At 45.7% G+C, this 23594-nt stretch overlaps 1 protein-coding gene across 2 annotated transcripts in view; it reads left to right on the forward strand.

Moving 5' to 3' along the window:
• The window catches only part of LOC129711343 (uncharacterized), a 62312-nt gene that overhangs the window by 29697 nt on the left and 9021 nt on the right, over positions 1–23594 (forward strand). The gene's annotated exons all lie outside the window — the stretch shown is intronic.

The following is a 23594-nucleotide window of genomic DNA, read 5'->3' on the forward strand; positions in this document are numbered from 1 at the left end:
AGTTTTAGGCCACTCGGCCCATCAAGTTTTCCACCATTCAATCATGGCTCATTGTCAGTGTACCCTCTTAACCCCATTCGAAAGCCATTTAGCATCTCCCCTGACACCCGCGAATCAAGCAAACGTCACTTCTGCCATTAAAAAAAAATAATGTCCATGGCCATCAGTGGGGGTGAATTCCACAGTCACCCTCTGACTAAAGAAATTCCTCCTATTTCCCTCTGACAGCCTCTGCAATACCAGAGACAACGTGAGTAGTGTTAAATCGGGCGGCAACATCGCCACCTTACAGCGCCAGAGACCCGGGCTCATTCCTGACTACATATGCTGTCCTCGCAGAGTTTGCATGTTCTCCCTGTGACCGTGTGGGTTTTCTCCGGGTGCTTCAATTTCCTCCCAGATTCCAAAGACGTGCAGGTTTGTAGCTTAATTGGCTTTGGTAAATTTGTAAATTGTCCCCAATGGTATGAACATTGTATTCTCCTATTCAGATGCCAATTTTAGGTAACCTGTTCACACCGCTCTCCCACCCCTTTCTACCCCACAATTCCCCTATCTTCCCCCCCCCCACACCCTCCCTCCCCTGTACCCCAGCTGGACTCGCACCAATTTCTCCCCCTCCCCTCCACCCACATTTCCTTCCTCCGGCTTCACAATTCGCAACTCTTCAATCGTTTGTCCCATGTCTTCGGTTTTATTCTCTGGCCTTAATTTAATCTATCTGCTTATCAAAACCCCCTTGCTTGTGTTGACTTGTCACCTGCCATGCTTTGTCCTATATCTCTTCTCTCCCAGCTTTGCTTTTCATGGCTGATCATTCAGAATCAGTTCCCCGTTCCTGCTTTCTCCCCATATCCCTTGATTCCGTTAGGCCTAAGAGCTGTCCTGTTGCCGCTGACCCCTGACCCCAGGCGGAGGTGGACCAGACTCAGGAATAGCTTCTTCTCCTCCGTTATCAGGCTTCCATAAGCTCGGGTTCTGCCCAATTCACTTCTACCCCATCGTGGACTTTGACTATCGAACTGACATGCTACAATGATGAGAACCATATTCTGTACTCTGTATCGTGCCCTTTGATCTAGCGATTGTTCTTAATTATATTTATACATGGAATATCTGCACAGCAGGCAAAACGTAGCTATTCATTGTACCTCAATACTGGGGACCATAATTAGCCTAAATGTGAAGCTAAATGTTTCAGGTCCTTTGATCTTGAGTTTTTAGAATGAAATATGATCATCAAAGCTTATTTTCCACATTTGACAACTTGCATTCTATTGTCAAAGAGGTTTCTAGCCTTCAGCTGTTCAGCATTTCCAGATTTAGATTTCCGTATCATTCATTGCAAAATCTGTTAATGGAAGAGAACTGGATCCCTAAATAATCCCAGACGTGCTTTAATAAATGACCTATTTACTGAGAACAAGAAAATTAAATAACCTCGTAAGTGCTTGCAATGTAACAACATACTGTCGTCATGGTTAAGTTAAAAGTAGAAGGTATATTTATAGTGCTTGTATCATCACTCTCCTAAGTGCCTCGAAGACAATGGCTTATGTTTAAATAAAAACTTGGTTTATATACCATTGTTAAAAATCTCAGCGAGCTCCAAAGCATTTTACAGCCATTGAATGACTCTTAAAGTAACGTGCTCCAGCATGGAATTCACAAGCTCCCACAAATAGCAAAGCCATCATTGCTTCTAAAAATATTTTAACGTTTATCAAGGCGCATGGGAGAATTTATTGTCCATCTTCATATGGTGTCCCCGTCAGTTCCCTGGGAGAGTAATGTCTCTCTTCTCCCCTCTGGCAAGAGGTACAAAAGTGTGAAATCGCACACCTCCAGATTCAGCTACAGTTTCTTACCAGCTGTTATCAGGCAACTGAACCATCCTATCTACAACTAGAGAGCAGTCAATAGACAATAGACAATAGGTGCAGGAGTAGGCCATTCGGCCCTTCGATCCAGCACTGCCATTCAATGTGATCATGGCTGATTATCCCCAATCAGTACCCCGTTCCTGCCTTCTCCCCATATCCCCTGTTTTTAAGAGCCCTGTCTAGCTCTCTCTTGAAAGCATCCAGAGAACCTGCCTCCACCGCCCTCTGAGGTAGAGAATTCCACAGTCCTGACCTCTCATCTACCTCATTTGAAACCCTCAGACTATCTTCAATCAAACTTTCCTGGACTTTATCTTGCGTTAAACGTTATTCCCTTTATCATGTTTCTGTACACTGTGGACGGCTCGATTGTAAAAATGCATGATTTTTCCGCTGACTGGATAGCAGGCAACAATTGCTTTTCACTGTACCTCGGTGCAGGTGACGATAAACTAAACTAAAATAACCAGACTAAATTAGGGTCCAAGTCACATTCTCTCAGAATTCCCTCATTATTGCACTGAGGTGTAAATCTGTGCTCCAGGCTCTGGGTTAGAGTTTGAAGCAACATCCCAAACCCACCAGGAAACTCTCACCCAGCAAGGTCCCAGTCGCAGAAGTTGAACAACAGAATGGCCCTGTATTAGGGTGACACGGAGTCTGAACCAACTGTGAAAACACCAACGTGATAGGTTTACGTTTAGGTTTATTATTATCACAGGTGCAGAGAAGAGTTTTGTTTTTGTGCTATCCAATCCAGATAAAATAATACCCTACAGAAAAATCAAATCAAACTCGAGTACAAAGAAGTAGGCCAAAGGGGAAGACACAGAGTGCAGAATATAGCTCTCAGCATTGTAGCGCTGGTGTAAAGTCCACATTGGGCTCAACGTCAATCAGACGACACCCTAGCTTATAGAAGGAGTGTTCAGAAGCCTGATAACAGAGGAGAAAAAGCTGTTCCTGAGTCCGTTGATGCATGCTTTCAAGCTTCAGTGCCTTCTGACTGACAGGAGCGGGGAGAAGAAGGAATGACCGGGGTGGAAGTGTGAAGTGTAGATCAAGTTAATGGAGGGAAGTTTGGTCTGTGTGATGGACTGGGCTACATCTACAACTCGCTGCAATGACTTTACTTTAGACTTTAGTGATACAGCGTGGAACTAGACCCTTCGGCCCATCGAATCCGCGCTGCTCAGCGATCGCCACATACATTAGCACAATCCTACACACTGGGGACGATTTACAATTTTTGCCAAAGTCAATTAACCTACAAACCTGTACGTCTTTGGAGTGGGGGAGGAAACCAGAGCACCTGGAGAAAACCCACGGGGTCACGGGGAGAACGTACAAACTGTGTACAGGCAGCACTCTTAGTCAGGATCGAACCCGGGTCTCTGGCGCTGTAAGGCAGCAACTCTACCGCGACACCACCATACCGACCAATATTCTGTTGTCCCAGGCAACGTTATGTACATTGATATTCTGCTTCTGTAGAGCAATGATCCACACAGCCCTTTTGATCCTCCAGTGTAAACTGACAGGTGAATACACATCCGAACTTTAGAAAGACTTCTCAGTGTTGTACTGGGAATACATTTTTAACCCCCGTCTTGCCTGCCACTGTGTTGGTGCCCTGGTACACCACCACCACCCCCCTCCCCACCCCCACATCTATCTTTCAGTCTGAAACCCAAAACGTCACCTATTCTTTTCCACCAGAGATGCTGCCTGAGCTGCTGAGCTACTCCAGCACTTGGTGTCTGCCCAGGTACAAACCTCTGGCCTACACTGGCATTCACACAGCCCAGTGTTGAGAGGCTGGCACTGAATGGGCCAAAGCAAGCAGAGTAGTAACTCAATGCAGAATATTGGGCCTCAACTATATCCTGACCTCCACCAGGCAAGGGACAGAGTACAGAAGTTGGGACATTAGGTTACAGTTGGGAAAGTCATCGGCAAGGCCGCACTTGGAGTACTGTGGTCAGTTTTGGTCACCCCGATATAGGAAAGATGCCATAAGAAACATAGACATAGAAACATAGAAAATAGGTGCAGGAGTAGGCGTTCGGCCCTTCGAGCCTGCACCGCCATTCAATATGATGATGGCTGATCATCCAACTCCATTTAAATTCCATTTGGAATATTTTGGAGGACCAAGAAACCAAGAACCAATAAACTCAGTATCCTGTACCTACCTTCTCTCCATACCCCCTGATCCCTTTAGCCACAAGGGCCACATCTAACTCCCTCTTAAATATAGCCAATGAAGTGGCCTCAACTACCTTCTGTGGCAGAGAATTCCAGAGATTCACCACTCTCTGTGTGAAAAATGTTTTTCTCATCTCGGTCCTAAAAGATTTCCCTCTTATCCTTAAACTGTGACCCCTTGTTCTGGACTTCCCCAACATCGGGAACAATCTTCCTGCATCTAGCCTGTCCAACCCCTTAAGAATTTTGTAAGTTTCTATAAGATCCCCCCTCAATCTTCAATCTTCTAAATTCTAGAAGGGTTATGACCCAAAACGTCACCTATACCTTTTCTCCAAAGATGCTACCTGACCCCCTGAGTGACTCTAACATTTTGTGTCTATATTCCATTAAAATGATGGGCAGATAAAGTTCACGTTCACATGTTATAGGAGTAGAATTAGCCCACTGAGTCCACTCCGCCATTCAATCATGGCTGATCTCTGCCTCCTAATCCCAATTTCCTGCCTTCTCCCCGTAACCCTTGACACCCGTTCTAATCAAGAATTTGTCTATCTCTGCCTTAAGAATATCCACTGACTTGGCCTTCATAGCCATCTGTGGCAATGTTCCACAGATTAACTACCCTCTGACTAAAGAATTCCTTTAATTCTGAGGCTATGGCCTCTGGTCCTGGACTCTCCCACCAGTGGAAACATCTTTCCACATCCACTCTATCTGTGCCTTTCATTATTCTGTAAGTTCCAATGAGGTCCCCCCTCCCTCAACCTTCTAAACTCCAGCGAGTAGAGGCCCAGTGCTGTCAAACGCTCCTCTTATGCCAACCTACTAATTCCTGGAATCATTCTTGTCAACTTTGTAAAGTCATGCAGGGGAGGAGGAGGGGTGGAGTTGGAGTCAAAGGTTGAGGGTGATAGTTCAAAGGGGGAGTAGACGGTGAAGATAGAACCCCCTGTGGTGGAATATGAACCAGGAAGCGGCATGTTCTAGGATGCTACGGTAAGGCAGTTAGAACACTAAAAGGATGAACTTTAGTGAGGCACAGTGGAGCAGCAGGCAGTGCTGCTGCCGAGCAGCACCAGAGACCCAGGTTCGATCCTGACCTCGGGTGCAGGTTTTCCCTGGGTGCTCCAGTTTCCTCCCACACTCCAAATGCGTACATGCTTGTAGGTTCAAAAACAGGAAGGCAGATTATTATCTGAATGGTGTCAAGTTGGGAAAAGGGGAAGTAGAACGAGATCTGGGGGTCATTGTTCATCAGTCACTGAAAGTAAGCATGCAGGTACAGCAGTGCAGTGAAGAAAGCGAATGGCATGTTGGCCTTCATAACAAGAGGAGTTGAGTATAAGAGCAAAGAGATCCTTCTGCAGTTGTAGAGGGCCCTAGTGTGACCACACCTGGAGTATTGTGTGCAGTTTTGGTCTCCAAATTTAAGGAAGGACATTCTTGCTATTGACGGAGTGCAGTAGGTTCACCAGGTTAAATCCCGGGATGGTGGGACTGTCATATGTTGATAGAATGAGCGACTGGACTTGTATACTCTGGAATTTAGAAGGATGAGAGGGAATCTTATTGAAACATATAAGATTATTAAGGGTTTGGTCACGGTAGACGCAGGAAACATGTTCCCGATGTTGGGGGAGTCCGGAACCAGGGGCCACATTTACCAAGCCAATTAACCTACAAACCTGTACGTCTTTGGAGTGTGGGAGGAAACTGAAGATCTTGGAGAAAACCCACGCAGGTCACGGGGAGAATGTACAAACTCCGTACAGACAGCGCCCATAGTCAGGATCGAACCCCGGTCTCTGGCGCTGCAGTCACTGTAAGGCAGCAACTCGACCGCTGCACCACTGTGACCGTAATCATTATTTAATGATTTTTTTTTAATTCCCTGCTATTTCACAATCTATAGCACACTGCAAGACAGGTCACTGCGATTTTTACTTCTCGAAAGCTGTACTGTTTCGGCTGCAATGGGGACTAAGGGCTGCTAATTATAATCAGACCAGAGGCACAACGCCCAATGTAAGAGAAGGACAGAAGACATGTTTGGAGATACAATATGGAAACAGGCCCTTCTGCCCACCGAGTCCATGCTGACCATCGATCACCCGTTCACACTAACTCGATGTTATCCCACTTTCACATCCACCCTCAACACACAAGGGGACATTCACAGAGGACAACTAACCTACAACCCTCCACGTTTCTGGGGGTGTGGGAGGAAACCGGAGCAGCCGGAGACAACCCACGCGGTCACAGGGAGAACGTGCAAACTCCACACAGATAGCACCCGAGGTCAGGATCGAACCCGGGTCTCTGGAGCTGTGAGGCAGCGGCTCTGCGCTTAAAATATTGTCAGGGTGGAGGCCAGGAGATCGGGAACAGGTTGAATTTTCCAGTGTTACTGGGTGTCCTAATCATTTGCTCAGCTGTAAAATAACACAGTGTTATTTAATAACAGCATGTCCCGTCAGTCTGGGACAGTGTGAAGGTTTGACTCCCATTGTCCCTGTGATCAACATTGACCTCATCCTGACCAGTAATAACATTCTGACAGGACAATGCCATCTCCAACTGGGCCTCCCCAGATACATATTAAACATTGGACTGAAAGCAACTGCTTTAATCTTAACGTTGTTGACAATGGGTGGGAGGCCCGACTAGTATTTACTGTTCCCTAAATTCATTAAAACATCAAGGCAAATAAAATCCTTACATGCCAATTACTGAAGCAACCAACTGATAGATTTTAAAATGTTCTTTTATTTAGTTGTGTTAAGTGTAAACACTTTGGTTTAGAGATACTACCGGCCCTTTAGCTCATCGCGTCTACGCCGACTGTTCACACTAGTTCTAGGTTATCTTGGTTCCACATCCTACGCCCTAGGGGCAATTTACAGAAGCCAATTAACCTACAGACCTGCACGTCTTTGGAGTGTGGGTGGAAACCGGAGCACCCGGAGGAAACCCACGCGGTCACAGGGAGAACGTGCAAACTCCACACAGACAGCACCCGCGGGCAGGATCGAACCCGGGTTTCTGGTGCTGCACTCTCCTTGGATTGCAAGGATGGCAACAAAAGATCAGGAACTGGTTACATTTGCCCATGTTATTGGCCGCCTTAATCCTTTCCTCAGGATCCGACTGTGTATTTTGACAAAATACATCACTAATTAAAAAAATCTTACTTCTTATGCTCCCATGTATTAAAGTCAGTTCATTCAGTGTTGCCGTCTCCCAGACCTATTGTAGGCAAGCCTAACAGAAGTTGCTTTGTCCACTTGAAGCTCCTATCAGCCTCTCATCACACCACACCATTTTATTTACTTTGGAAAGAATCATGAGTTGACAGAATTATGGCTTCAGCTCAATTTTTATTTTTTTTTTCCAAAAAATTGATTCAATTATTAAAAATAATTTTTACACCACAATAAAACAAGCCAGAACCCACCACCATAATACAATACAAACATGTATCCATAATAAACTACTATACAACTATGTTACAATCCTTATTGAGGATACATTCAACACCCTGCGGAGCCCAGCGGTCCCGGAACTCCCTCAGGGTGCCCGTAGACAGGGCGTATTCCCTTTCTAACCCCACCCGGGCACGGACGTAACCCCGGAAAAGGGGCAGGCAGCCGGCTCGGGTAGAGCCCTCCACCGTCTGGCGCCGTGACTCACGGATGGCCAGCTTGGCCAGGCCCAGGAGCAACCCAACCAGGACATCTTCAGCCCTACCCTCTCCCCTACGCACAGGGTGTCCAAAGATGAGGATGGTGGGTGAAAAATGCAGCCAGAAGGCAAGGAGCAGCCCCTTTAGATATTCAAACAGTGGCTGCAGCCTCACACACTCCATGTACACGTGGTACACAGACTCTTCCAGCCCGCAACAAGTGGCAGGCGGCTGGCGAGTCTGTGAACCGCGAGAGAAACAGGTTGCAGGGAACACCTCGGTGCAATACACTCCACCCCAGGTCCCCAATGTAGAGGGGGAGAATCCCTGCGTAGAGGGACCCCCACCGGGGGCATCAGCTCAATTCTTAGAAGGGGGGAGTTGCAGTAAAGACTGGACCCCCCACCCAAGACCCCCAGGGCTGACGATGTGTTGGCCTCATATCAGCAAAGTTGCGGATTGTAGTCGAACAGCGAATGTGATTCAGGTCGGGTCAGAGACTGCCCTGCTGTGGCCGGGTCTGAAGAAGGGTCCCGACCCGAACGTCACCGATCCATGTTCTCCAGAGATGCTGCCTGACCCGCTGAGTTACTCCGGCACTCTCTGTCCTTTTCTGCCTCGCCAGCTCTAAGCCAGGATAAATTTCATTCCATGATAGTTCCTTTCAGAAAGTTTCAGGTACATTTGTTTTGTGGTTTCACCCTCGATTACGCCAGTGAGACTTGTTATTACAAGTCTACCACCGATATTTCCGACATCTAGTTGTCTGGCACTTCCTTGAAGCCGGACACGATTACAAGAGCGCACTTGAAAATCACCCCAGGAAATGTGCCGCCTAGACCGGGTGTAGCGGTCAATATCTACCTCATCGGGACATCTGATCGTCGCGTCGAATTTTCCCCCTCAGTTTTAGGCAAGCTTCTAGTTTTGTAACTGAGCCGATCTGTAATCAGTAGCGGCGTTTACCTGTCCTGCTGCTCACTCCCATCGTTCATCCGAAGAGTAGCCCAGACTACAGGTGGAAAGGGATTCATTGCACAGCTGGGCTCGGGCCTTCCTTCCCCTGTCACACGCAGGTACAATGTGTTGTGTGGGTTTCACTGCACACCAATAACTCAGACTTGACCTGTTCTGGAGAACGGCAGCAGTGTGCATTCCTGCATATGGTTCTTCCTCTGTGTGCTGAGCTCAATGGATGCCAGCTGTGTGCATTCACTTGGACTTTAGACTTTAGAGATGCAGCGCGGAAACAGGCCTTTCGGCCCCTCCTTTTGAATCAGTCTCAAGACTCTTCTGGTGATGGCTTCCTCCTGGATCTTGACCCAGATTTACTTTAGAGATACAGCATGGAAAAAGGCCATTCGGCCCACCGAGTCCGCGCCCACCAGCGATCACCCCGTGCACTAGCGCCATTCTACACACTCGGGACAATTTAGCATTTACAGCAGCCAATTAACCGACAAACCTGCATGTCTTTGGAGTGTGGGCGAAAACCGGGGCACCCGGAGAAAACCCCACGCGGTCACAGGGAGAACGTGCAAACTCCGTACGGACAGCACCCATAGTCAGGGTCGAACCCGGGTCTCTGGCGCTGTAAAGCAGCAACTCTTCCACTGCGTCACCGCGCCGCTCCAAACGCCCCACTTGACTGAGCAATGCAGACAGAAGGAGAGCTGGCTGGTTGGTTATGATTCTCTCCCATGTCCGTGGGTCACTAAGGTGTGATACCCACAGAAAGGTGGAAATTAACGACGTGCGAAACAATCACACAATCCGAGGAACAGGCCAGTTGTCTCTTGGAACCTCCTCGAACGTTCACTGAGTTCATGGTATTTGGTCTGAATCTTGGTCAGTGCTGGGTTAGATATTGTTGAAGGTGCAAGGATATCATTAGTTATGCCCCCTGTCCCACTTAGGAAACCTGAATGGAAACCTCTGGAGACTTTCCGCCCCACTCAAGGTTTCCGTGCGGTTCCCGGAGGTTGCAGGTGGTTGCCGGAGGTTGCAGGCAGTGGAAGCAGGTTGGGAGACGGGCAAAAACCTCCGGGAACCGCACGGAAACCTTGTGTGGGGCGCAAGGTCTCCAGAGGTTTCCGTCCAGGTTTCCTAAGTGGGACAGGGGCATTAGGCAGCTGACATACCACCCAAGTTCTTGCTGCCAAAACCTACACAGAATCCAGAACTCTGCTCGGTAGACAATGGTATCAGTAACCATTAGTGATATTGGTAAATGGATACTATGCTTGATTGGTAACATTGGTAACTAGGGGCGGCACAGTGGCGCAGCGGTTGAGTTTCCGCCTTACAGAGCCAGAGACCCGGGTTCAATCCCGATGACTACGGGTGATGTCAGTAGGCGGTTTGTGCATTCTCCCCGTGACCGTGTGGCTTTTCTCCGGGATCTCTGGTTTCCTCCCACATTCCAAAGACGTGCACATTTGAAGGTTAGGTAGACATAAGTGCTGGAGAAACTCAGCGGGTGCAGCAGCATCTATGGAGCGAAGGAAATAGGCAACGTTTCGTCCCGAAACGTTGCCTATTTCCTTCGCTCCATAGATGCTGCTGCTCCCGCTGAGTTTCTCCAGCACTTTTGTCTACCTTCGATTTTCCAGCATCTGCAGTTCCTTCTTAAACACATTTGAAGGCTAATTGGCTTCAATAACATTGTAAATTGTCCCTAGTGTGTAGGATAGTGTTAGTGTATGGGGGGATCGCTCATTGTCACGGACTCAGTGGGTCAAAAAGGGCCTGTTTCTGTGCTGTATTTCTAAAGTAAAGTCTATTATACGTCACAAATTTTGACTGTAGCTTCACCGTAGGATTTCTAACTTGGCCGTTACAATCTGGATGGCTTCTTTGTGCTTTGTCCAAAGTATGGGAAAAGCCACGTGAACTGTGAATTCACTCTACAATAACACTGTCTGACCCCCCCCTCCCTTGGTTCAGTTTAGTTTTGGTTTGTTCAGAGGTACAGCACAGAAACAGGCCCTTCGGCCCCAACCGAGTCCGCACTGACCAGTTATCCCCTCACACTAATACTATCCCACACACACACTAGGGACAATTTACAATTTTACAAGCCAATTACACTTACGTCTTTGACGTGTGGGAGGGAACCGGGGGACCCGGAGAAAACCCACGCAGGTCACGGGGAGAACGTACAATCTCTGTACCGCCAGCACCCGTGGTCTGGATTGAAATGGATCACTGGCGCTGTAAGTTCAAGTTCGTTCAAATGAGTTTCTTGTCATGTGTCCCTGATAGGACAATGAAATTCTTGTTTTGCTTCAGCACACAGAACATAGTAGGCATTTACTACAAAACAGATCAGTGTGTCCATATACCATAATATACTTATATGCACACATGAATAAATAAACTGATAAAGTGCAAATAACAGATAATGGGTTATTGACAATCAGAGTTTTGTCCGAGCCAGGTTTAATAGCCTTGGCAGTGGGGAAGTTGCTATTCCTGAACCTGGTTGTTGCAGTCTTCAGGCTCCTGTACCTTCTACCTGAAAGTAGCAGGGAGAAGAGTGTGTGGCCAGGATTGGTGTGGGTCTTTGATGATACTGCCAGACTTTTTGAGGCAGTGACTGCGATAGATCGCCTCGATGGAAGGAAGGTCAAAGCCGATGATGGACTGGGCAGTGTTTACTACTTTTTGTAGTCTCTTCCTCTCCAGGGCGCTCAAGTTGCTGAACCAAGCCACGATGCAACCGGTCAACATGCTCTCGACTGTGCACCTGTAGAAGTTAGAGAGAGTCCTCCTTCACAAACTGACTGTCCGTAATCTTCTCAGGAAGTAGAGGCGCTGATGAGCTTTCTTGATAATTGCATCAGTGTTCTCGGACCAGGAAAGACCTTCAGAGATGTGCACGCCCAGGAATTTGAAGCTCTTGACCCTTTCAACCATCGGCCCATTGATATAAACGGGGCTGTGGGTCTCCCTCCTACTCCTTCCAAAGTCCACAATCAGTTCCTTGGTTTTGCTGGTGTTGAGGGCCAGGCTAGATCTCCCTTCTATACTCTGACTCATCCCCATCAATGAAATGTAAGACAGCAATTCTACCACTGTGTCACTGTCCCGTCCCTAGAGTCTAGAGCTTCTAGTGCTTTAATTAAGCCCATTTACTGGAATATTGACAACATTCCCTTATTTCTCTCCCTACAGATGTTTTCTGACCTGCTGAATACTTCTCGTTATTTTTTGTTTTCTTTGCAGAATTTTAAGCCTCCAGAGATTTAAAAGAAGCTTTGGGGGAGTGATTGGAATGTTTTTCATTCGTCAAAGTTAATGTGCTTGGAGTAGGTGGTGTAGACCGAGGAGCCACTGTTTGGACAGGGACCTTGCTGACTTGGCTCTCTAATTGGGAGTGTAATTGAGGAGATGATCACTAGCTATCTCTTGCAGCAGGCAATTTCACAGCTGACTGAAAACAGCAAAGTGTGAATAGCTGAAGACGGAGTCATACAACAGGGAAAAAGGCCCTTTAGCCCAACCAGCCCATGCCGAACAAACTGCCCCATCTAAGCTAGTCCCATTTAACTGTAAGGACACAAACTGCTGGAGTAACTCAGCGGGTCAGGCAGCATCTCTGGAGAACATGGATAGGTGACGTTTACGAGTCGGGATCTTTCAGACCCGACCAGAAACAGCTCCAATCCATGATCTCCAGAGGGATTCAGGCCCAGGTGCAGGCAAATGGGACTAGCTCATGTGAGGCATCTTGGGTGGCATGAACAGGTTTGGTGCAGCTGGTAGAGCTGCTGCCTCACAGCGCAAGAGACTGGAGTTCGATCCTGACCTGGGATGCCGTCTGTGTGGATTTTGCACGTTCTCCCTGTGACTATGTAGGTTTCCTCTGGGTGTTCCGCTTTCCTCCCACATCCCAAAGACGTGCGGGTTTGTTAGTAAATTGGCCCAGTGCAGAGAGTAGACGTGAAAGTGGGATAACATAGAGCTAGTGTGGACTCCATGGGCCGAAGGGCCAGTTTCCTTGCTGTATGTCTTAATGAACTGAGAAGACATTGCTGGAGCAGTGTGTTGGCAGGACACATTTGAATGAATCCATTTGGTGATATCCCCTTCACACACACCACCATATATATCCCTGCCCTGCCCAACCCAGCCAGGTCTATTACTTGGAGTGCAGGAGGATAACAGGTGATCTTATAGAGGTGTATAAAATCATGAGAGGAATAGATCAGGTGAATGCACAGAGTCTTTTGGCCAGAGTAGGGAAATCAAGAACCAGATGACATAGGTTTAAGGTGAGGGGGAAAAGATTTAATAGGAACCTGAGGCATAACTTTTATATGTAGAGGGTGGTCGGTGTATGGAACGAGCTGACAGAGGAGGTAGTTGAGGCAGGGACTTTTGCAGCGTTTAACAAATAGATGGGTACATGGATAGGATGGGTTTAGAGTGATAAGGGCCAATAGCAGGCAGATGGGACCAAAGATCCTACAGTGGAGCAAGATAGACCACTCCTGCTAAATGCAATGGACTGACGTGTAGTACGCAACGGAGCGGAACGTGGGCATTTTTTCCATCCATTTCCGTAACCGAACCCAACCCAACTGGCAGTGTAATCAACGTTGCGGGGGAACAGTTTGCGTTAATAAATTTAAATTCTGAAAATGAGGAAAAGATTTTTACCAAATAACTTTTATTTTTACGAGGATGTTTCCGTAATCAGCTTCCGTCTCCGCACTAATATCCTATGGGATCTTTGGCGCGGAGACGGAAGCCGGTTACGGAAATGGGGCCTTCAATTACCCATGAATCTGCCCATGACCGCACTACATCTTTTTCGTCAAGTGGACTATCTTGCTCGCTATAGGATCTTTGGATGTGACTAGTGTAGATGGGGCATGTTGGTCAGCATGGGCAAGTTGGGCCAAAACGCCTGTTTTTACACTGTACGACTCTCTGTGACACTCCATGGTCTATTCTTCACCCACTACCCCGTCCAACACAGTGCAACTGAAGTCCATTGTAAACCGGACATAGGCCGCACATGGTAGCCTGCAAAGTTTTGAAAGGGATATGTGTTTCAATGTGTTTCACAGAGTTTGCTTTAACTGAAGGCAGCAAGCCTCAGCCTTACTGCGAGCCTGGGCTCAGTTAGCAAGACGGATTGCACTTTTAATGAGGCACCACAGGGAATATTTTAACAATGGAGCCTTGTGCTGTGAAACAGTGCCTGGGGCTTCACTTCTACAGGAAGTATTGAGGCAGGGGTACGGTCTGGCTATTAACAAGGACATAGAATACATTTTAAGAAGAGATTATCACTTGTTTCTGACACTAAGTGGAAGAACAGGAAATATTTCCTCTTCCCGGAGAGAGGTGCGGAGAGAGGTGCGTATGCAGTTAATTGGTCACGGCTTTCTGAGGGAGAAGCCAATGTGATAGTGTGGTTTAGTCCAAAGATCCTATAGCAAGCAAGATAGTCCATTCGATGAAAAAGACGTAGTACGGTCATAGGCAGATTTATGGGTAATTTTCGGCCCCATTTCCGTAAGCGGCTTCCGTCTCTGCTCCAAAGATCCCATAGCGGAGCAAAGATACTAGTGCGGAGACAGAAGCCGGTTATGGAAACATCCTCGTAAAAATAAAAGTTATTTGGTAAAAATCTTCTCCTCATTTCCAGAATTTTAATTTATTAAAACAAACTGTTCCCTCGCAACGTTGATTACACTGCGAGTCGGGTCAGGTCGGGTCGGGTCGGGTTGGGTTACGGAAATGGATGAAAAAAAGGCCCATGTTCCGTTCCGTTGCGTACTACATGTCAGCCCATTGCATTTAGCAGGAGTGATCTATCTTGCTCCGCTATAGGATCTTTGGTTTAGTCTAACCGAGTTTAGTTTAGAGGCACAGCATGGAAACAGGCCCTTTGGCCCACCTGGTCCATGCAAACCAGTGATTCCCGTACACTACACACTAGAAACTATTTACAGAGGCCAATTAACCTACAAACCTGTATGTCTTTGGAGTACGGGAGGAAACTGGAGCACCTGGGGAAAACCCACGCGATCAGGGAGAGAATGTACAAACTCCGTACAGACAGCACCCATAGTCAGGATCGAACCCAGGTCTCTGGCGCTGTAAAGCAGCAACTCTACCGCTGCGCCATCATGCTTCTCTCATAATTATGTTCCATCTAGAGTCACTGTAATAGCTCCATGTCTTCATGTACACATGGGAAGAAGTACTTTGAGCAGTGTGTTTTTCCCAAACTTTATTGTTGAGGCATACAAAGTGTAGACCATCGGAACCTTACCCCCAGGGTGGAAATTTAGTTTAGTTTAGAGATGCAGTGTGGAAACAGGCCCTTCGGCCCATTAAGTCTGCACCGACCATCGATCCCCACTACACACACTAGGGACAAAGTACGTCTTTGGAGTGTGGGAGGAAACCGAGGATCTCGGAGAACACCCACGCGGTCATGGGAAGAACCTACAAACTCCGTACAGACAGCGCCCATAGTCGGGATCGAACCAGCGTCCCTGCGCTGTAAGGAACAACTCTACTGCAGCGCTACTGCGCAGCCCGGTGGAAATGTCAAAGACATGTGGGTTGTAGGTTAATTAGCCTCTCCAAATTCTCCCTAATGTGTAGGTTAGAACTAGTGTATGGGTGATCGCTGGATGGCGCAGACTCGATGGGCCGAAGGGCCTGTTTCCACACTGTATCTCTAAACTAAACTAAACTAAAACTAGAGGGCAGAGCATTAAGATGAGAGGGGCAAAGTTTAAAGGAGATGTGCAGGGCAAGGTTTTATACAGAGGTTGGTGGGTGCCTGGAATTTGCTGACAGAAGTGGTGGTGGAGGCAGGTATGATGGTGGTGTTTAAGAGGCTCTACAATAGGCACATGGATATGCAGGGAATGGAGGGATATGGATCATGTGCAGGTAGAGGAAATTAGTTTAGCTTAGCATCATGTTCGGCACAGACACCTGTTTGTGTGCTGTACTTGTTTATGTTCTATGTTTATAGGTGTTTGGGGTTATGGGGTTAAGGCAGGAGAATGGGGTTTGAGAGGCAAAGATAGATCAGCCATGATAGATTGGAGGAATAGACCTGAGGGGCCGAATGGCCTGATTCTACTCCTACATATTTTCCAAGCTTCTCCATGGAAAGAATTTTCCTTTTAGAGTTGTTTTGTTCACCTGAGACTATTATTTCTCGACTCTAGTAGATGTTCTTTAATTCAGATTCACAGAATCTTGTGCTGCGTATTTCCTAATCATTCTTCCAGCTGTCCCACAAAGCCAGAGACCAGGGAGGGTTTTACTCCCTAGTAAAATTAAGGACATTTTTCCAACATCTTTAAGGAAAAGGGAGGTGATCTAATTGAGACTAATATAAATCAGACTCAGAGCATTGAATCTAAGAGGCAGCAGCATCATTAGGAGGTTGGGTTAACCTGAATAAGAGGCCAGTCTTTAGGCTTGAGAAAAGTAGACATATCTTCTCTCAGCGGTTTGCGAATCTTTGGAGTTTTTTCTTCCAGAATGATGACAGTGCAATGTGTGGGGAATTTCGAGGGTGCGATTGCTGGATTTTGGAAAAGCAATGAAATCATGGGATATATATTGACGGGCGAGGATGAGAATGAATTAATGATATTTTATTGATGACATGTTGCATTTGTGTTGCATGCACAAGTAACCAAAAAGTCATGGCTTAGTATAAGGCGCTAATAAAGGTATTCCGTTTAGCCCCCAATGGTCTGTCTTTGTTCTCAGCGGCCCCTCTTTCCCCCACCCACACCGGCTTCCTCTCTGTTCTCGACGGCACGTCCTCGTCTAACCTGCGGTGTAGAATTGGCCATGATCTTCTTGAAGGATCTTCATCTCTGGGAAATGAAAGCTTTCCCGTTTTATTAAGTAAAAACAAAGGGTTGAATGAGCAGAGTATTTGAACGAATATAGCACCTTAAATGTACCTTAAAAATCACAAGCATCCTCCGCTATATTTTGACATCTATAGAAGCCAAGAACTGCAGATGCTGGTTTGCAAAAAAAAAAACACAAAGTACTGGAGTAACTCAGAGGGTCAGGCAGCATCTCTGAAGAATATGATTGGTGACGTTTCAGATCAAGATTCTTCTTCAGACCAAAGGACCAGTCTGAGGAAGGGTCCTGACCCCAAAATGTCACCTATCCATGTTCTCCAAAGATGCCGCCCGACCTGCAGAGTTACTCCAGCGCTTTGTGTCTCGTTTTAACATTTGTGACGGATATTCGGGGTGCTTGATCATAGGAGGAGATTTTAAGTCTCAGAGGTGGGAAGGCAGGAAGGGAATTTTAGAGTTTTGGGGATTTGGCCGCTAAAGTCGTAGCCTCTGTTGCTGGAGCGGGAGAGAGAAGTCATGAACAACATACCATGGCCAACATTGTCGGGGGACCTGCAAGCAGCAGAATGACCTATCCCAGTAACTGCTGTTGAAAGACAAAACACATCGCAGAATGAAAGATTATTTCAAAACATAATTCATTCCATCAGTAGCCCTTGGGTTTAAATTCCAATCTGCAACAGTGTTCAATGCGCTTGTATCAGGTTGCTTTGTCTACAAATTCAACAGAAGCACAGTTGTACAAGACGCTGGTGAGGCCACATTTGGAGTATTGTGTTCAGTTCTGGTCACCCTGCTGTAGGAAGGATGCTATTCAGCTGGAAAGAGTGCAGAGAATATTTACACAGAGGCCCTGAGCTAGACAAAGTGGTTGGACAGGCTAGAGCTTTATTCCATGAAGCACATGAGACTGAGGAGAGATCATATAGAGGTGTATCAAATCATGAAGTGAATCAATAAGGTGAATGCACTGAGTCTTTCGCTTAGGGTCTGGGAGACAAGATCTTTGGACAAGACCAGAGGACATTGGATGGGGCAAGATTTAATACCAAGCTGAGGGGAATCTTTTTCAAACAGAGGGTGGTGGACATATAGAACGAGCTGCAAATGGGACTAGCTTCTATGCCTCTTGGTCAGCACGGACTGCGGGCCAAAGGCCCTGTGTGTGACTCTCTGGCTTTCTCTGTAGCTGTAAAATGCCACTACAGGTATGGCCGCAGTAGAATAGATATTTGGTTAATAATCCAGAATAATAATAAAGTATTGGTACAATTGGTATAAAAAAATAACTGGTTTCCCTTCAAGAGAGGAAATTTGCCATTTTTAACTCGGATAGTGGGCAGATCAAAAAATGTGATGACTCTTAAATGACTTGGTATTTCAACATTTCATAGGGATTGGTAAAAAATATTGCATTTGTTAGTAATGCCTCATTTCTGAGGGAAAATTAATAATTTCCTTTTTAGATTCATAGTCACACAGCGTGTAAACAGGCCCTACAGCCCAACTTGCCCACACCGACCAACATATCCCATCTACACTAGTCCCACCTGCCTGCGTTTGGCCCATATCCCTCTAAACCTGTCCTATCCAGGAGGTTAATCCAAGTTTTTAAAAAGTGACTTTTTAATAAAGGATTTTGAGATTAACATTAATTTTCCTCAAACCCTATGATTGCATTTTTCTCTCCCCTTCGTGTGGTTGCTACTTGATAAATGCCAAACAAAGTGTGTCTCAGGTGGAGTTTGGGTGGAGAATTGCAAGGATTCACTCCCTCTGCTTGAAGAAATTCTTAGTTACATCAGTCTTGAATGGCTGCGGCCTTTGGTTCTGAACACCCGAGCATCACCCCGGCATCCTCCCTGTCAGGTCCTGTATGTCTCAACGAGATCACCTCCCGTTTCTATAATCCTAACAGGATAAAGGGCCCAGTCTTCTTAATCTTTTCACATATGGCAAATTACCATGCCACAAATCCATCCAAACTCTCAGCTGAAGTCCCATTACCACAGGCATATTGTCCTTTGGGTAAGGAGATTAGCTTCCTATGCAATATTCCAGATGTAGTTTCATCCTTTATCATTGCTCTTGTGCGCAAATCATCTTACAATAAGCTCATGTTCAAAAGTCGTAGGAACAGAATCAGGCCACGTGGCACATCGAGTCTACTTTGCCATTCAATAATTGCTGATCTGTCTTTCCCTTTCAAACCTGTCTTCTCCACATAACATTTGATGCCCATACCAATCAAGAATCAGTCAATCTCTGATTTTAAAATACCCAGTCTTGGCCTCCACAGCGGTCTGTGGCAATGAATTCCACAGATTTACCCAAAGTAGATGGGCTGGATCATTTGCTGAGTATATTTAAGGTATGGATTGATAGATCTTTAGATATTAATGCCTTGTGGGTATAATACAGGAAAGTGGCAATGAGCTAAAATATCAGAACTGGTTTTATTACATAGTTGGGCCAGTCACAAAGGGTGGAATGAGAACATGAGAAAGAACAGGCCATCAGACCCTTCGAGCATACCCCATCATTACTCATCTATCTAAGTCTTCAAATCATCCTCTATGTCATATGCTGAGAGAATGGAGCGGCTGGGCTTGTACACTCTGGAGTTTAGAAGGATGAGAGGGGATCTCATTGAAACATATAAGATTGTTAAGGGCTTGGACACACTAGAGGCAGGAAATGTTCCCTAACCAGGGAGCCAAAACCAGGGGCCACAGTTTAAGAACAAGGGGTAAGCCATTTAGAAAGGAGACGAGGAAACACTTTTCTCGCAGAGAGTGGTGAGTCTGTGGAATTCTCTGCCTCAGAGAGAGGTGGAGACAGGTTCTCTGGATGCTTTCAAGAGAGAGCTAGATAAATAGCTACATTTATTAGCTATCTATTAACTAAATTAATAATTAGCTAAATAGCTAATAACCTTCCCCATGGTCACCATATTCCCTCAGTCAGGGGATATGGGGAGAAGGCAGGAACTGATTGGGGATGATCAGCCATGATCACATTGAATGGTGGTACTGCCTCGAAGGGCCAAATGACCTGCTCCTGCACCTATTGTCTATTGTCTATTGTCAAGTCAAGTCTCTTCCACAGAGCTCTCAATTCCTCAATCTTCCAAACATGTATCTAGATACTTTGAACAATCTATCTTTCACAACTGTCTGGGACAGAGAATTCTAAAGGTTCACTGACTTCTGCAAGAAGTCATTTCTACCTACCTCAGTTCCAAACGATTGGCCTCATAGAATCATACAGCACGGACGCTGCAGCTTCTCCCCAACTTTGACCAAGAAGTCCCATCTAAACTAGTCTCACAGGCCAACATTTGGCCAATATCCCTCTAGATCTCCTATCTATGTACCTGTCCAAATGTCTTATAGTTCATAAATGATGGGAGCAGAATTAATCCATTCGGCCCATCAAATATACTCTGCCAGTCAATCATGGTGGATCTACCTTTCCCTCTTAATCCCATTCTCCTGCCTTCGCCCTATAACCCCTGACACCCATACTAATCAAGAATCTATCTTGAAACTATCTTGAAGCTATGTCCATTTGATCAAGACTCTCTAACATCTCCACAACTATACAGTCAACCCCCTTTAGGCTCTTGTATTTTTCACTAACACAAAATACTAATACGAAAGATCTATCACAGATATTAAGACCATGAGTGTGCTGTGCCCATATTCTTGCTTATTGCTCTCTGGAACTGTAAGTTGACTGTCAGTAATTCATACAACCAGGTCACTCTGAGCGTCAAAGTTGAAACGTATTCTGCATCTCTCCTATTTCTACAAAAAGTGGTGACCTCACCTGTTTCTCTATTGTATTCCATTTGCCACATGCTTGCCCACACATTTAACCTGTCTATATCCCAAGCCTTTTGCATCTTCAACAATCCACTCTACCAGGCAGTTGTACGTTAAAGGGTGAAAGAGGTGGGGTGAAGAGAAGGGTCCCAACCCGAAACGTCACCCATCCTTTTTCTTCAGAGACGCTGCCTGACCCGCTGAGTTACTCCAGCACCTAGTGTCTATCTTTGGTGAGAAGCAGAGATTTGGATAGAGAATTTGAGAACTGACCAGTTGAAGGCACAACCAGGAATGTGTGTGAGTGAAGAACTGTGGTGCCGAGCTTAGTTGAGATTATTATTATTGCCATGTGTACCGAGGAATGGTGCTATCCAGTTTAAAAATAAGTCTGAAGAAGGGTTTCGGCCCGAAACGTTGCCTATTTCCTTCGCTCCATAGATGCTGCTGCACCCGCTGAGTTTCTCCAGCACTTTTGTCTACCTTTAAAAATAAGTTATACATGAATACAATCACGCTGTCCACAGTGCAAAGATTAAGGATAAAGGGTACAACATTTAGTGCAAGTGATTCTTGAGGGGGGGAAGGGGGAATAGAAAATAGGTGCAGGAAGAGGCCATTCGGCCCTTCGAGCCAGCACCGCCATTCATTGTGCTCATGGCTGATCGTCCCCTATCAATGTCATGGACAATGTTAGATTACGTTAGATTTATCGTTGTTGCTAACAAAAGAGTTATTTGATGATGTATTGGAGATGGAAGATCAGGACATGGGGACAGGGGTATGCAGTCTAAATAATTAATGAAATGGAGAGCTGAAAGAATGTTCCCATGGAGTATAAATCAAGCACAAGTATTTAGAAGAAATGGGAATGAAGTCTTTTCAGCAGGGGGGAGAGAGAAAGACATAGAAATAGGGTTTAGGTTCAGGTTCAGGTTTATTATCGTTGTGAGTACTGAGGTACAGCCAAAAGCTTTGTTCTGCGAGCTATCCAATCAGATCTGAAAATACTATGGCACAGTAATAAAGTTGCTGCCTTACAGTGCCACAGACCCAGGTTTGATACTGACTACGAGTGCTGTCTATGCGGAGTTTGTGCAACATTCGGTACGGACTTTATCCCTGTGACCTGAGTGGGTTTTCTCCGGGAGCTCTGGTTTCCTCCCACACTCTAAAGGCTCGCATGTTTATAGGTTAATTTGCGTGGCAAAATTGTAAACTGTCCCTGGTGTGTAGGATAGTGTTAGGTTAGCGTGCTGGGATCGCTGGTCCACGCTGACTCAGTGAGCTGAAGGGCCTATTTCCGCACACTGCATCTCTAAACTAAGCCAAACTAAACCAAAGTGTAGGAAGGAACTGCAGATGCTGGTTTAAACTGAAGATAGACACAAAAAGCTGGAGTAACTCTGTGGGACAGATAGCATCTCTGGAGAGAAGGAATGGGTGATGTTTCGGATCTGGCTAAAGAAGGGTCTCGATCCGAAACGTCACCCATTCCTGTCCAGAGATGCTGCCTGTCCCGCTGTGTTAAACTAGACTAAAACTGTACGTTAATTTAACCAAGCCAGACTCAAAAACAATAGGTCGGGCAAAGGGGAAGATACAGAGTGCAAAGTAGAGTTATGGGTATCGTAGAGGAAATGTTCCATAGACAGGGGTACAGAGATCTCTGCAAAAGTGCAAAAAGAAAGGCAATGGCAGGCAATATGGAAAAGAGAAATAAAAGCTTACTGAGTGGGAGTGAAACAGCATTACATCTGTATGAAGAGAAGAATGTAGTAGGTGGCATTTTCCACTGATTTATTGGACCAGTTAGACAGAAACAAGCAGGTCATGAAGATAGCAATTATAATATTATGTGATACGAGCAATTATATAGCAATTATCATATTATTACATGTAAAATACTTTCAATATTGCCTACAATTGCTACCCAAATACATCCTAAATGGGAAAACTAACTGGTTCTTCACACTGCAATTTGGTGGCAGCAATTTGAAAATTGCTCTACAGGGAGAGGTGAGTTTAGTTTAGTCTAGTTTAAGTTGCAGTGATAAGATGTAATCTTCATGATTACAATCAGGCCATCCACAGTGCACAGATACAGGGTAAAGGGAAACATTACAGCCGAGGGACGTCAGAACGTCATGGAGAAAAGGTTAGAGGCAAATGAACTATCCCACCCACAACTAGAGAGCAGTCCTGAACTACTATCTACCTACATGGAAACCCTTGAACTATCTTTGATCAGCCTTTACTGGATTTATCTTGCACTAAACATTATTCACGTTATTCCTTTCATCATGTATCTGTACACTGTGAACGGCTCGATTGTAATCATGTGTTGTCTTTCTGCTGACTGGTTAGCACGCAACAAAGGCTTTTCACTGTACCTCGGTACATGTGACAATAAACATCGAATGTAGGTGCAGAAGTAGGCCATTCGGCCCTTTGAGCCAGCACCGCTATTCAATATGATCATGGGTGATCATCCAGAATCAGTACCCTGTTGCTGCTTTTCCCCCCATATCTCTTGATTCCATTTGCCCCAAGAGCTATATCTATCTCTCTCTTGAAACTAAACTCAAACTCAAACGCAGAGGCTTGTAGAGATGCAGTCAGAGAAGGCTCTAGTGAATTATAAAATTATCACGGGCTGCTCGGGCTGAGTGACCTGATTTTTTTCTCTCTGCTGTATTCTTGTTGAAAATTCAATGGAATATTTTTTAAATGTGGATTTTCTTTGGGAAGAATGGAATTTGACCTCAGTCATATCTAAACCTCATTGCGTCTGTGAATGGAAATGCATTTCATTTTCATGTTCTTTTCCAACTACTGTAATTAATCTTTAATTAAAACATGTATTTTTTATATTCAGGTAATAAATTCCTACGTCGAGGCAGTCGGATTGTTTCTTAACTTCCTGCCTTCCTCAGACAAGAGGGTGAATAGAAACAATCTTTACCCATTGAATTTGCCACTGTCAAGAGTCAAGAGTGCTTCATTCTCCTGTGTCCCAGATAGAACAATGATATATATATATATATATATTATATAGATACACACACACTTACAGTCAAGTCACGGGGATAAAGTCCATACGGAATGATGAACAAACTCC

This window comes from Leucoraja erinacea, chromosome 29 (assembly GCF_028641065.1).
Source record: "Leucoraja erinacea ecotype New England chromosome 29, Leri_hhj_1, whole genome shotgun sequence".
NCBI classification, from domain to species: domain Eukaryota; kingdom Metazoa; phylum Chordata; class Chondrichthyes; order Rajiformes; family Rajidae; genus Leucoraja; species Leucoraja erinaceus.